We start from the raw sequence: 14,696 nt of genomic DNA on the forward strand, positions 1-14,696 counted from the left end.
GAAGAGAGGACTCAGGGCTCCTGCTGCAGCCCTCACACGCTTCGAGGGTCTGACGTGATTACTGCTATCTTGCACAAGGTCTGAGCCTCTGTCCACCCGTGGTACCTGGGGCATCTGTCAAGTCCCAGATCCTTGCCCTGCTCTGCTGAGACACTGTGCCAAATTGGCATGGTTGTCTACACCCAACACCCCCATCCCCAGAATCCTGCTTCCACCGTACAGTGGGATGGTGGCATTTCCTTCTTACACATGGCCTCTTCTCACCGCCAAGCTGCTGGGTGGCCACCCACTGGGCTGGTCCTCCTCTTCCCAGCATGTCTCAACCTCTCCAGCTCAACCCCAGGGGCAGCGTCCAGGAAGGAGTGAGGAGGCTGCTCCTAGTCCCTGATGCCTTCACTGACGAGGACAGTGGATGGAGGTTTCTGGGAGGGGGACACCTGCTGACGAGGACAGTGGAGGAGGTTTCTGGGGGGTACACCCGCTGACGAGGACAGTGGAGGTTTCTGGAGGGGACACCTGTTCCTCAGGAGGGTTGGCCTGTTGTCAGCTCAACCCCAGGGGCAGCGTCCAGGAAGGAGCGAGGAGGCCGCTCCTAGTCCCTGACGCCTTCACTGATGAGGACAGTGGAGGAGGTTTCTGGGGGATACCTGTTCCTCAGGAGGGTTGGCCCGTTGTCAGCTGCTCTGCTTCTGGCTCCAGCCAGGAAGGCATCATTGATCTGGTCCTGGAATGGAGCCAACTGGAGAGCGGCAACGGCTCCCCTTGCTCCCCAGAGTCCGCTGAGCCTCCTGTCCATCCATCTGTCCGTGAGAATATTCAGGAGGGCTCACAGGGACTACACACAAAGCACCTTGTTGCTCAGCCACTTAGCTGCTCCAGTCCCAACCTGGGCAGCGAGAGCCCCACTCAGGGCAGCCCGTGGCAGATCAGCCTGGCTAACACTTGCCAGGTGCTAACAGGCCCTTGGGCAGATGGTTTGACGACACCTGTTTGAGGAGCCTTGGGCACATCCCAGAGGAAACTTGACTTAGACTTTGGGCTCCTCTGGACCAAGGGTGACCCTGAATAAACAGACTCCCCAGGAGAGCTCGGGCTGCAGCTGCTGCCAGCCTCCATGTGAGCTGAAGGAGTGAAGACACTGAGAAAGCCTCTCTCACATTCCTGGACCAGGACTACTGCCTCCCCCACAGGGATTGGCCGTCCCCAGAGAGGGAGGCACCCACTCAGCTGCCATAACAAAGGCCCCCAGCCTGAGTGGCTGAAACAACAGAGTTTCATTCTGCCCCGGTTCTGGAGGCTGGAAGTCCCAGATCCAGGTGTCGGCACGGCTGGTTCCTTCGGAGGCTGTGAGGGCGGGGCTGTTCCAGGCTTTCTGGTGGCTTTGGCTTCCCATGGCATCTCCCTGGTGTGTGTGCGTTTCTGTCTCTCCTCTTATGAGGACACAGTCATGTTGCCCTGCTCCAGGAGGCCCCCATCTCAACTCATGACATCTGCAAAGCCTCTATTTCCAAATACAGTCACATTCGGGGGGCCTGAGAATTAGGACTTCAACGTATGGAAGTGGGGGACGCCATTCCACCTAAACAGCCAATGGGAACACAGGGCTTTGCCAAGAGTTGCCTTGAGAGTCCCTGCACTCAGTGCTGAGGAGAGGGGGGCCTCACCCTCTTCTTCTTTCCCTCAGTCTACAAAGGATCATGAGGGCAGGGCATGGGGGTTCACACCTGTAATCCCAGCCCTGTGGGAGGCGAAGGCAGGTGGATCACTTGAGCCCAGGAGTTTGAGACCAGCCTGGGCAACATGGCAAAAGTCTGTCTCTACTAAAAATACAAAAAATGAGCTGGGTGTGGTGGCACACCCCTGTAGTCTGAGCTATTCCGGAGGCTGAGGCAGGAGGACTGCTTGTGCCCAAGAGGTAGAGGTTGCAGTGAGCCAAGATCATACCACTGCACTCAGCTTGGATGACAGACCGAGACCCTGTGCAAAACCAAAAACACACACAAAGGATCACGGGGGGCAGCTGGTCTTAACCGATGGGGTTTACTAGAAGCATCTCCTTCAAAGGTTGCATCCAAGTCACCTTCCCCAACGGTCACGGCTGTTTCCTGACCCATCTCCCCTCCCTCATCCCCATCAGGGCAAAGGCAGGGGACAGGCCAGCACCTGGGTCTTGAGGAGGAGTAGGGTTAGAAGCCTGTCTTCCAGGGCCCCCTCCCTCCCTCCCGTCTCCCGGAGCTCTTGCCTCCTCTGCTTCACGGTCAGGCTGCCAGGGGTGAGGGTCTCCACCGGCCTGGAAAAAGACAAGAGCTCCAACCACGGTTTCTGTTAAGCTGTTAGGTCTCGACATCTCATAGGAGGCCTTTTTTTTTTTTTTTTTTTTTTTTTTTTTTTTAGCATCCAGATCCCTAAAGGAAGCTATATTGTAAATCGTGTTCTATTTCTGGGTCCCAATATCTAAATGAGGCGACTGCACCTGTTGGGAATGAAGGACAGGAATTTCAGAAGCCGAAAATAAAGCTGAATGTTTTCCCTTCTGTCTCAGCCCATGGAAAATGCTCTTATATTTATATCTGGGCGGGCAGGGGCTGGGAGGGAGAGAACAGGTTGGCAGAGAGAGGGGCAGAGGAAAGGCAGGGCACCTGCTGGGGGCCTGGGGTGTAAAGAATGGAGGAGCCACTCCACTTAGGACAGGTCCGGCCCAAGTCCGAGGCAGCCCCACCAGGACACCCCCAGCCACTGCCCACCAGTCCCGCCCTTCACTGCTGGCCTCTCCTCCTTGTTCTGCCTGACCATGCCCAGGTTAACCTGGGGTGGTCACTTAAAATCTGAGCTTCTAGAGCCCTCTCCAACACCTGCAGCTTGAGCAGCAGGAAGGGGGCGTCTCGGCCTTGCTCACAGTCTCCGGGGGCTCGGGGCCTGGCGAGTTATTCCTCCCAGGACTCAGGCCTTCCTTTCCCCACCCGAACCTTCACTCGTCACATCCACTCTCCTCCCTCTTCCAGGGGTACCGTCAGAGTCTTTCTCCCGGGCGGGAGGCGGGGCAAGGATGGACAGGAGGCTGCAGGACCTGAGCACACTGGAAGCGGGTGTTTCAGTTACGGCCCAGAGATGCCTGGGTGAGACTGCAAGCCTAGGAAATCCCTGAGGATCCTGGACAAGAGGAAGAGGGTGTCCCAAGCTCTGAAAGGTGGGGGCTGCACCCTCCTCACAGCAGGAAAAGTCCCCTGATGACGTCTCCCCTGACAGCACACGGCAGGCCTCAGACAGGACCCACACCAGGGTGTGCAGGAAGGAAAATTAGTGGCCCTGCGTGCCTCTCGCTGTTCTCTGACTCATAGTGTAAAAGCAAAGAGGACGCCTGGCCTCCTAGAAACAGGTGTTGAGGGACAGCGGGCCTCTGGGTGACTGGGTCCCTCTCCCCACTCCCTGTTGAAAGAAATTTATCCCGAACGCCAAAAGGCGCTAAGGTTATTTTCTTCATGTCCAAGAGCCCAGAGCATCCTATAAATATCATTTTGGCCCAGAATAATCAGGGGGGTTCTCTAGGTGTTTGAAAATAGCCTGCTTGTTACTATGTATATTCAGAGAACCCACTCCCGGCTCCACTCTCGTGGCTAAGTATAGCTCCCTGGCAGAGTTCAATGGAACAAAAGCTTCCAGGCCTACCCGACCTCGTGGATGGCAGAACATTCCCGGAGGAGCACCTCAGCTGCCACGACTCGGAGGAGCTCAGAGAGAGGCTGGCACAGACCTGGTCACCTCCCATCTCCCACTCTTGAGCCAGATCAATCTGTGGGCCTCTCAGCAAGCAAGAGGCATTCTTGCCAGACCCAGGAGCAAGGTGCTCTGATGCCAGTTTTGTTCTTGCAGGGTTGAGTTAGTCACAAAGCCTTGGTTTCTTCATCTATGAAAGAGGGATCATGCGAACTTCTATGTCAGAATTAAAGAGAACTCCAAGTAAACCATAAAAAACCAAAGGCTGGGTGGGTGTGGCGGCTCATATCTGTAATCTCAGCATTTTGGGAGGCTGAGGTGGGTGGATCATCTGAGGCCAGGAGTTTCAGACTAGCCTGGCCAACATGGTGAAACCCCATCTCTACTACAAATACAAAAATTAGCCAGGCGTGGCGGGTGCCTGCAATCCCAGCTACTCAGGAGGCTGAGGCAGGAGGATCACTTGAACCTGGGAGGCGGAGGTTACAGTGAGCTGAGATCGCCCCACTGCATACCAGCCTGGGTGACAGAGCGAGACCCTGTCTAAAAAAAAAAAAAAAGAAAGAAAAAGAAAAACCAAAGACATTTAGGACACCCAAAATAAAACTGCCAACCTAAGGAACACCCTCAGCTTTGACTCCTCTTAGGATCTCTATTTCTGGACGCCAGGTTCTGGCTGCAGTGAGTCTGTCTTCGCAGCCATCCCTGGCCCAGCCCACGGCACTGCCTGAGAGCTGCTTAGCACCTGCCCCGGGGTTGGGTAGAGCTGTATCACGCGAATGGGCAAAGGTGGCAGAGTTTCAGACCCAGGGCCCAGCCTAAGAGGGTAGATAGATGCCTCCCATCTTGCCAGGGGTCATATGCCATCTCTGGGAATCCCAAGGAAACGTCGGGCCACCTTCCCACAGGATGTCAGTCAGCACTGCCACCCCCAGCTCCTTCCCAGAAACCCCCCAAGGCCAAATCCGGGAATTTTTTTTTTTTTTGAGGCGGAGTCTGCGGCCCAGGCTGGAGTGCAGTGGCTGGATCTCAGCTTACTGCAAGCTCCACCTCCCGGGTTCACGCCATTCTCCTGCCTCAGCCTCCCGAGTAGCTGGGACTACAGGCGCCCGCCACGTTGCCCGGCTAGTTTTTTCTATTTTTAGTAGAGACGGGGTTTCACCGTGTTCGCCAGGATGGTCTCGATCTCCTGACCTCGTGATCCGCCCGTCTCGGCCTCCCAAAGTGCTGGGATTACAGGCTTGAGCCACCGCGCCTGGGAATCTGGGAATCTTAAAGCAGGCCCTTCTCTTCAGCAGCTGCCCTGCTTCTCCCTCCCTCCCTTCCCCTCCCCTTCTCTGCGCTTGTTCTCTGCGTGAGGGTGAGCCTGTGAGACATCCGTAGGAAGATGCAGATCACTGCAGTGTTGCTTATCCAGCCCCAAATACCAGCTCCTTTTCCCTTCCCCTGGGAACAGGCAGCGGGGAGACCCAGGAAACTTCAGAAACGAAGCTGAGAGGCGAGAGAAGGTGGGCACTGAGGTCACAGGGACTTCTCATCTGCACAAGGCCCTTGTGAAACTCAGCTGTTCTATGTTGGTCAAAAGACGGGCTGAAATGGAGACACAGCCCAGCCAGCAGGTCCTGGTCCTGTTGCCGTCCGTCCACCGAGCATCAATTCTGAGCTGTTGTGGACATGGTGCCCCCTCTACCCACCGCATCCCAGCTGGGCTCTGCTCGGCACGGTGGAGTCTCCTCGTCGCAGAACAAGTTGTTCTGACAGGTGGTCTGCAGACCCCTTGAGACCCTCTAAGTGGCTTCTGCTGGGCAGAGCTGCTCTCCTGTTTGGCACAGGCACCAATGGTGCAAAAGCAGCCACAGCCATGTGAGTGCTGGCACATCCCCCACATCTCAGGAAACAATCACAGTTCTGGGATGGCCCTCATGGTCACAGCTCAGCCCTGGGTCCACGGCGGCTTGTGTGGAGGGACCCAATGGCAGTGCACACAGCCCCACACATGCCGAGGTCCGCTCTCCGCAGAGCACACGCTCACACAGAGGAAAGATGGCAGCACTGTGAGAACATGGCCCTGGGTCTTGGCAGGAACGAGGTGAGCCCACCACTTCAAAGGGAACAACGGACAGAACTTACCGCCAATGGTAAAACTTACACAGTCTAATGAAAAAGAAAATTTGGAAACTTTCATCTTCCACTAAAAGCCTGACAGCTTCCCATGCTCACTTTCTCAGGGGAAAGTGATTTCCTGATACTGTCAAATGAAGCAGGTCAATATCTGGAAGCCCCGGGTGAGGCAGTGAACTGAACCCAAAGCCGTCCGAATGACCGATGTGGATGTCAGGATCCCCTGCCTGGGTCAAAGGCCAAAGTGAGACAGACCAGTAGATTCCAGGGATATCAGGAGGAAACTCTTACTAATGGGTGGGCCTCGGATTCCACCTTGCGGCTCACCTTGAACAAAGACCAGTGCGGGAGTTTTGGTGCAGCACCCAAGAAAAGCCACCCTGATCTGAAGAGGCCAGGAAAGCATGTTGCCCCTGCAGGTCTGGAGAGCAGATTCTCTCCAAATGCATCAACCAAACGACATCACGCAGAGGCCCCCAGGAGGGCCCAACTATCCACACCTGCCACACCAGATGTGAAAAAGATTCAGACAAACTTTTAAACAAGTTTTTGCTTTTATGAGACAGGGTCTTTCTGTCACCCCGGCTGGAGTGCAGTGGCACAATCTTGGCTCACTGTAGCCTTGATCTCCCAGGCTCAAGGGATCCTCCCACAGCCTCCCGAGTAGCTGGGACTACAGATGCACACCACCCGGCCCAGCTAATATCTTGTTTTTTTTTTTTGTAGATACTGGGTCTCATCTTGTTGCCCAGGCTGGTCTCAAACTCCTGAGCGCAAGGATTCTGCTGGCCTCGGCCTCCCAAAGTGCAAGGATTACAGGTGTGCGCTACACCATACCCCTAGTCTAATTTCATTTCTTGTATTTTCTTCTCTCCTTTTTCTTTTGAGACAGGATTATGCTCTGTTGCCCAGGCTGCAGAGCAGTGGTGCAATCAGGGCTCACTGAAGCCTCAACCTCCTGGGCTCAAGCAATCCTCCTGCCTCAGCCTCGTAAGTAGTTGGGTGTGTGTCACACCCCTAGATAATTTTTTATAGAGACAGGGTCTCACTATGTTGTCCAGGCTGGTCTTGAACTCCTGAGTTCAAGCAATCCTCCTGCCTTGGCCTTCCCAAGTGCTGGGATCACAGATGTGTGCCCCTGTCCCTGGCTGATACTATTTTTTAATTTTCATTTTTTTTGAGACAGAGTCTCTCTCTGTCACCCAGGCTGGAGGGCAGTGGTACAATCCCAGCTCACTGTAATCTCCGACTCCTGGGTTAAAGCGATTCTCCTGCCTCAGCCTCCCGAGTAGCTGGGACTACAGCCACCCACCACCATGCCCAGCTAATTTTTGTATTTTTAGTAGAGACGGGGTTTCACCATGTTGGCCAGGCTGGTCTCGAACTCCTGACCTCGTGATCCGCCCACCTTGGCCTCCCAAGTACTGGGATTACAGGTGTGAGCACCCAGCCAATACTAATTTCTATTTATTTCTTTATATATATTTTCTGAGATGGAGTCTTGCTCTGTCGCCCAGGCTGGAGTGCAGTGGCCGGATCTCGGCTCATTGCAAGCTCCGCCTCCTGGGTTCATGTCATTCTCCTGCCTCAGCCTCCCGAGTAGCTGCGACCACAGGTGCCCGCCACCACGCCTGGCTGATTTTGGCTAATACTAATTTCCAAGGAGGGTCAATAACGATTTGTTCCCCTGCTCTGGAAATGGATCTGTTTGTTCTTTTGCAACCAATTTAATCCCATTATCAGCCTCGGGAGGCTTGGGTGATGCTGCCTCTCTGTCCACCCAGGCAGCACAAATCAAGCCCCAGATACTCCCACCCAGGATCACCATGGTGCAGAAAAGCAAGCTGGAAAACGAGTGAGCTGGATGCTTGTGTCCCTGAAGGGAAATACTTTCCAAGGTGAGTGGCTCGAGCACAAGGACGGCAGGGCCATTTGAGCCACCAGTCCAGCTGGCCAGGTTTCCGGCCACATGCATACAGTAAACGAGGGTGTATGTGCAGCTCCTGGTTTGGAAAACTGGAAGCTACAGAAGAATCTGTATTTACTCACTGATTTAACCAAATACACATTCTGTTTCTTCTGAAAGATGACCACACTCACCCAAGAGCTTCTCTGGGGGGCCAATAACACCACTCCCTGCAGATAAACATGGGTCGGCTCCTTCAAAGGGCTTTACCATCTACAAGAAACCATCCTTATCCCCACAGGTAAGGAAACGGGCACAGAGAGGTTAAGTAGCTTGCCTGAACTCACGCAGTGAATCTGTAGCAGAGCTGTTCTTTAAACTCAGGCAATTTAGACCCAGAGTCTGTAATTTTATTATTTATTTATTTATTTATTTAAAGATGGAGTCTCATTCTGTTGCCCAGGTTGGAGTGCAGTAGTGTGATCTCGGCTCACCGCAAAGTCCACCTCCCAGGTTCAACTGACTCTCCTGCCTCAGTCTCCCAAGTAGCTGAGACTGCAGGCATGTACCGCTATACATGGCTAATTTTTGCATTTTTAGTAGAGATGGTTTTTTTTGTTTGTTTGTTTTTTTGAGACAGAGTCTCGCTCTGTCGCCCAGGCTGGAGTGCAGTGGCCGGATCTCAGCTCACTGCAAGCTCCGCCTCCCGGGTTTACGCCATTCTCCTGCCTCAGCCTCCCGAGTAGCTGGGACTACAGGCGCCCACCACCACGCCCGGCTAGTTTTTTTGTGTGTTTTTTTTAGTAGAGACGGAGTTTCACTGTGTTAGCCAGGATGGTCTCGATCTCCTGACCTCGTGATCCGCCCGTCTCGGCCTCCCAAAGTGCTGGGATTACAGGCTTGAGCCACCGCGCCTGGCCAGAGATGGGGTTTTGCCATGTTGGCCAGGCTGCTCTCGAACTCCTGACCTCAAGTGATCTGTGCTCCTTGGCCTCCCAAAGTGCTGGGATTACAGACAAGAGCCACCGCACCCAGCCAGAGTCTGTCATTTTTGTCTCTACATTGTCACTCGGTAAGATATTCTGAGATTTCCTTTCACTTTTTTTTGTTTTGTGAGACAGAGTCTCGCTCTGTTGCCCAGGCTGGAGTGCGGTGGTGCAATCTCGGCTTACTGCAACCTCCACCTCTGGGTTCAAGCGATTCTCCTGCCTCAGCCTCCCAAGTAGCTGGGATTACAGATACATGCCACCACACCCAGCTAATTTTTGTATTTTTTTAGTAGAGATGGGGTTTTGCCATGTTGGCTAGGCTGGTCTTGAACTCCTGACCTCAGGTGATTTGCACGCTTCAGCCTCCCAAAGTGCTGGGATTATAAGTGTGAGCCACCGCAACTGGCTTCTTTTTTTTTTCTTTTGAGATGGAGTCTCCCTCTGTCACCCAGGCTGGAGTACAGTGGAGCAATCTCAGCTCACTGCAGCCTCTGTCTCCCAGGTTCAGGCCATTCTCCTGCCTCAGCCTCCCGAGTACCTAGGACTACAGGTGCATGTCAACACACCCAGCTAATTTTTGTGCTTTTAGTCGAGGCAGGGTTTCACCATGTTGGCCAGGCTGGTTTTGAACTCCTGAACTCAAGTGATTCGCCCCCCTCAGCCTCCCGAAGTGCTGAGATTACAGGCGTGAGCCAACGCGACCGGCCCCTTTGACTTTGAAGTCAGAGTAGAGTATCTGACCAGGACAGCAAATATGGCACTGCTTTTTATATTGGGGCCCGTGTGTGGGGTGATCTGGTGGGAGGAGCTGCAGGAAGATAGTGGACTGAGATCTGGACTCAAGCAGTCCTGTGGGGAAGCCAGGTTTCTCTAATGACTCCTGTTTAGAGGAGAAGAGAAGGCTGGGCGTGGTGGCTCATGCCTGTAATCCCAGCACTTTGGGAGGCCGAGGTGGGAGGATGACTTGAGCCCAGGAGTTTAAGACAAGCCTGGGCCACATGGTAAGACCCTGTTTCTACAAAAAACAAAAAATTAAACAATTAGTTGGGTGTGGTGGCTAAGTCTATAATCCCAGTACTTTAGTAGGCAAAGGCAGGAGGATAGCTTGAACGCAGGAGGTCAAGTTTGCAGTGAGCTGTGATCTTGCCGCTGCATTCTAGTCTGGGCAACAGAGTGAGACCCTGTCTCAAAACAAATAAATGAAAAATAAAAGTAAGTATCTAACACAGGAATGGAAAATCAAATACTGTATCTTCTCACTTATAAGTGGGAGCTAAATGATAAGAACTTATGAACACAAGGAAACAACAGACACAGGGGTCCACTTGAGGGGCGAGGGCAGGAGGAGGGAGAGGAGCAGAAAAGACAACTTTTGGGTACTGGGCTTTGTACCTGAGTGATGAAATAATCTTTACAACCAGCCCCCGTGACATGTGTTTATTTATGTAGCAAACCTTCAAATGTACCCAAAACCTAAAATAAAAGTTAAAAAAAAAAAAAAAAAAAGTATCGTATTGTAAACCCCTCTGGAATAAACATTTCCTTGTCTTTTTTTTATTTATTTAAATTTTTATTTTTAAAATGCCCTTATTCCCCGAGTCCTCACTTCTTTTTCACCTCTCCAATCGCCTGGCTTGATGCTGTTTCACATTTGCTGCTTCCAGAAAAACGTTTCCACTGAAGACCTCCCAAATGCAAGGCAGATACAGAGCGAGCTAGACACACGCCTTCCTTTCCAGTCACTTTCTGACTTTTTAAAGTCCCAGATGCCTGGGCTCAGGGAAAGGACAGGAAGCGCCAGGAAGCAGGATGCCCAGGGGATCAGCAGTAGGACACTGTGCAGGCTGCGCTCGGGGCCCCTCTGCTGGCCTGTCCAGGCCAAACCCCCAGGGCTGCAGGCCTGGAGCCAGGCAGGGCATGCTCAGGCCTGGCTGGGCTTCCCCTCCAGTTGCATGGCTTCTCATCCACCTCCCAGACCCTCTCCTTATGAATCAGGGTCACACACAGCCTACTCATACCATATTTAGCAGAGCACCCATGTCCTGTGGCTAAAATGCAGTGGTGTGATCAGAGCTCACTGAAGCTTTGAACTCCTGGGCTCAAGTGATCATGTTGCTTTAGCCTCTCTAGTAGCTGGGACTACAGGTGTGCACCACTACAGCCAGGTCATTTTCAAAAAAATTTTTTGTACGCCAGGCACAGTGGCTCACATCTGTAATCTCAGCACTTTGGGAGGCCGAGGCAGGTGGATCATGAGATCAGGAGATGAAGACCATGACCATCCTGGCTAACATGGTGAAACCCCGTCTCTACTAAAAATAAAAAAAAATTAGCCAGGCGTGGTGGTACACACCTGTAGTCCCAGCCACTTGGGAGGCTGAGGCAGGAGAATCACTTGAGCCCGGGAGGCAGAGGTTGCAGTGAGTCGAGATCGCGCCACTGCACTCCAGCCTGGGCAACGGAATAAGACTCTGTCTCAAAAAAAAAAAAAAAAAAAATTCCTTTTTGTAGAGATGGTGGAGTCTCACTATGTCGCCCAGACTGGTCTTGAACTCCTGGCCTCAAGCAGTCCTCCCAAATCCCAAGTGCTGCTGGGCTTACAGGCATGAACCATCATGCCTGGCCTATTTTTGACACACATATAGGTTGAGGTTCAGGAGAGCCTGGATCTCCTGATCCAGGAGTCAGTGTGGGGATCTATGTCTGACATCTTTCAGTGAGGTCATTCATCCTAGGTTCTCAGCTAAATAAGGGAGTCTGCCCACAAGCACACTGTCGGCACCCATCGCTATACGGCTCAACTGTGAGTAGGACTTAGATAATTTTAATAATGAAAACAAGCAATGCTGAGGGAGCAATAGAATAAGAAGGTAATCCCGGCACTTTGGGAGACCAAGGCAGGCGGATCACAAGGTCAGATAGAGACCATCCTGGCTAACACGGTGAAACCCCGTCTCTACTAAAAATACAAAAAAAAAGTAGCCGGTCGTGGTGGTGGGCGCCTGTAGTCCCAGCTACTCGGGAGGCTAAGGCAGGAGAATGGCGTGAACCCTGGAGGTGGAGGTTGCAGTGAGCTGAGATCGCGCCACTGCACTCCAGCCTGGGTGACTGACAGAGCAAGACTCCGTCTCAAAAAATAAAAAATAATAATTTAAAAAAAAAGAACAAAACTGCCAGGTGTGGTGGCTCATGCCTGTAATCCCAGTGCTTTGGGAGGCCAAGGCAGGCATATCACTTGAGGCCAGGAGTTTGAGACCAGCCTGGAAAACATGGCGAAACCCTGTCTCTACTAAAAATACATAAATTTGCCGGGTCTGCTGGTGCACACTTGTAATCCCAGCTACTCGGAGGCTGAGGCACGAGAATCACTTGAAACCAGGAGGCAGGAGGAGGAGGGAGCTGTGACTGCCCCACTGCACTCCAGCCTGGGTGACACTGTGAGACTCTGTCTCAAAAAAAAAAAAAGAGCAGCCTGGGCAATAGAGTAACACTTCCATCTCTACAAAATAAAAAATAAACATCAGTCAGGAGTGGTGGCATGCGCCTGTATCACAGCCACTCGGGAGGCTCAAGTGGGAGGATCACCTGAGCCCAGGAGGCTGAGGCTACTGTAAGCTGATGGTGCCACCGCACTCCAGCCTGGACAACAGAGTGAGACCCTGTTTCTAAACAAAAATAAACTGTTTTTTTCTACTGGACTTAAGCAATCTTCCCTCCTTGGCCTCCCAAAGCACCAGGCCTGTGTCTTCTTTTTCATCATAGCTGTGACACAAGGAAGGAGGTGACCGGAAGCCCCACTCTCTCTGAGTAGCTGAGTGAATACACCCTGACCATAGGTCCAAACAGTCCACATCAGCTCTTCAACAGGATTTAGTGGCTTTGCATAAAACAGAAAAGTGGCTGTGATTGCAAGAGAAATTAAAAATAACCACCATCTGAAATGCAAATAGAAAACAGTGAGACACCAGTGTCTCACTCTGACAGATGACCCACTGTGCCGGTGCAGGCGTGCAGGCACTCTCAGACTTCCACAGAGAGACCTGAGTAATCAATTGACTTCCACAAAGGGCGACTTGCCAACAGCTATCAAAAGTACTCAGGCACATCCTACTTGGCCCAGCAATTCCACTTCCCAGGAATTTCTCCTGCAGAAATACATGTGTGCAAACAATGTGGGAAAGCACCGTTTACAGTAACAACCCAACTGTCCATCAGGACAGACCAGGTATATTTAGACAACAACAAGGAAGCTTTTTACTAAATTGGGATGATCTCTAAGAAGCACGTAAGTAGAAAAAGCAAGGTGGGAGAACACGCTATGTGCTTGTACTATGCACGTCAAGGAAAAAATACACCAAGAATTGACAGGCCAGGTGGAGTGGCTCAACCCTAATCCCACTACTTTGGGAGACTGAGATGGGAGGGTCCCCTGAGGCCAGGAGTTCAAATCAGTCTTGACCACATAGCAAGACCCCCCCCAACATCTCTACAAAAAATTAAGAAAAAAATTAGCCAGGCATGGTGGTGTGTACCCACAGTCCCAACTACTGAGGAAGCAGAGGTGGGAGGATCCCTTAAGCCAGAAGGTCGAGGCTACATGAAGCTTTGATCGTACCACTGCCCTCCAGCCTGGGCAACAGAGACCCTATTTCTAGAAAAAAATAAGGAATAAATAAAGAAAGAAGTATGGTGGTTCTGGTCATAGAACTAGGTGGCCAGGCAAAGGGGACATTTCACACTGCACTGTCCCGTATTTTCTGACATCTGTCGCCCTGGCTGGAGTACAGTAGCACCACCTCGGCTCACTGCAACTTCCACCTCCTGGGTTCAAGCAATTGTCCTGCCTCAGCCTCCCCACTAGCTGGGATTACAGGCGTGCACCACCACGCCCACCTAATTACTGTATTTTTAGTAGAGACGGGGTTTCACCATGTTGGCCAGGCTGGTCTCAAACTCCTGACCTCGTGATCCGCCCAACTCGGCCTCCCAAAGTGCTGGAATTACAGGTGTGAGCCACCGCGCCCCGCCAATCTGGGCTATTTAAAAACTGAAAGTAAAATTTTAAAAGGGGAAGGGGAAAAGGGGAAGGGGAAAATGGGAAGTTACTGTTTAAAGGGGACAGAGTTTCTGTTTGGGATGAGAAAACTCTAGAAATAGTGGGGGTGTGGCACATGATTGGACTGAATGGCAGGGAAACGCACGCTTCAGTGTTTCACGTATGTTTTACAAGAGCAGTCAATGCACACACAAGCGCCACAACCCAGTCCCAGGCTTTGCTCCTGCAGGGCCTTAGCGGGGGTACCTGAGACGCCCACCTCAATGCAGGCTGCATCCAGCTCTGGGCTGCAGGGCTTTCCCGCCCCGGGGTCTTTCGTGCGAGTCCCATGCGGGGACCCTGGCCCAGGCTACGGCCGCGGAAAAGGCTGTGGGCGCGGGACAGGGTGCCCTTGGCTGCAGGGTTCAGAGTGGATCTCGGGACACATCTTCCAGCGCCTGACCTCCGGCCTGTGTGCACCCCCACACCCAGCGGGGCCATCCGAGAGCTTCATGGAGGGCACAGCGCGACCCGCCCACCCCTCAGAACCGCACAGCGCCCCACGGCCCCCGCACGGCCCCCGCACAGCGCCTCGCACAGCCCCCCACGGCCCCCGCACAGCTGCCGCACACCCCGCACAGCACCAGCAGACAGTCGCGAACCCCCAAAGGCAACAGCGCCCACCTCGCAGCGCCCAGACCCTGGAGCGCCGACGCCGACACCACGCACCTGCGCACACCGCGCCTGCGCAGACACCACCCCGTCAGGCCTGGCGACCACGCTCAGGAGGTGGGGCGGACTCACGTCAGCGGCCCATCGTCCGATCCCGTCCATTGGCTGAGAGGAAATGCATGCGCCAGACTCGCCGCTGATTGGTCGGCGCGCGAGCTGCCGGGCTCTCACGGGCCAATCCTGTGGCAGCGCGTGAGGC

At 53.1% G+C, this 14,696-nt stretch overlaps 1 long non-coding RNA gene across 2 annotated transcripts; it reads right to left on the reverse strand.

Moving 5' to 3' along the window:
* Positions 1–1,880: 1,880 nt before the first annotated feature.
* Positions 1,881–14,520, reverse strand: LOC115895244. 2 transcript variants are annotated; one of them, XR_004055446.1, is made up of 3 exons: positions 14,450–14,520; positions 3,667–3,904; positions 1,881–2,473 (listed from the first exon to the last, which is right to left on the reverse strand). It is a non-coding gene; the product is annotated as an uncharacterized LOC115895244 (long non-coding RNA). The 2 variants fall into 2 exon arrangements; XR_004055445.1 differs by having other exon boundaries at positions 2,008–3,904.
* Positions 14,521–14,696: the final 176 nt, after the last annotated feature.

This window comes from Rhinopithecus roxellana, chromosome 20, assembly GCF_007565055.1.
Source record: "Rhinopithecus roxellana isolate Shanxi Qingling chromosome 20, ASM756505v1, whole genome shotgun sequence".
Taxonomy (NCBI): Eukaryota; Metazoa; Chordata; class Mammalia; order Primates; family Cercopithecidae; genus Rhinopithecus; species Rhinopithecus roxellana.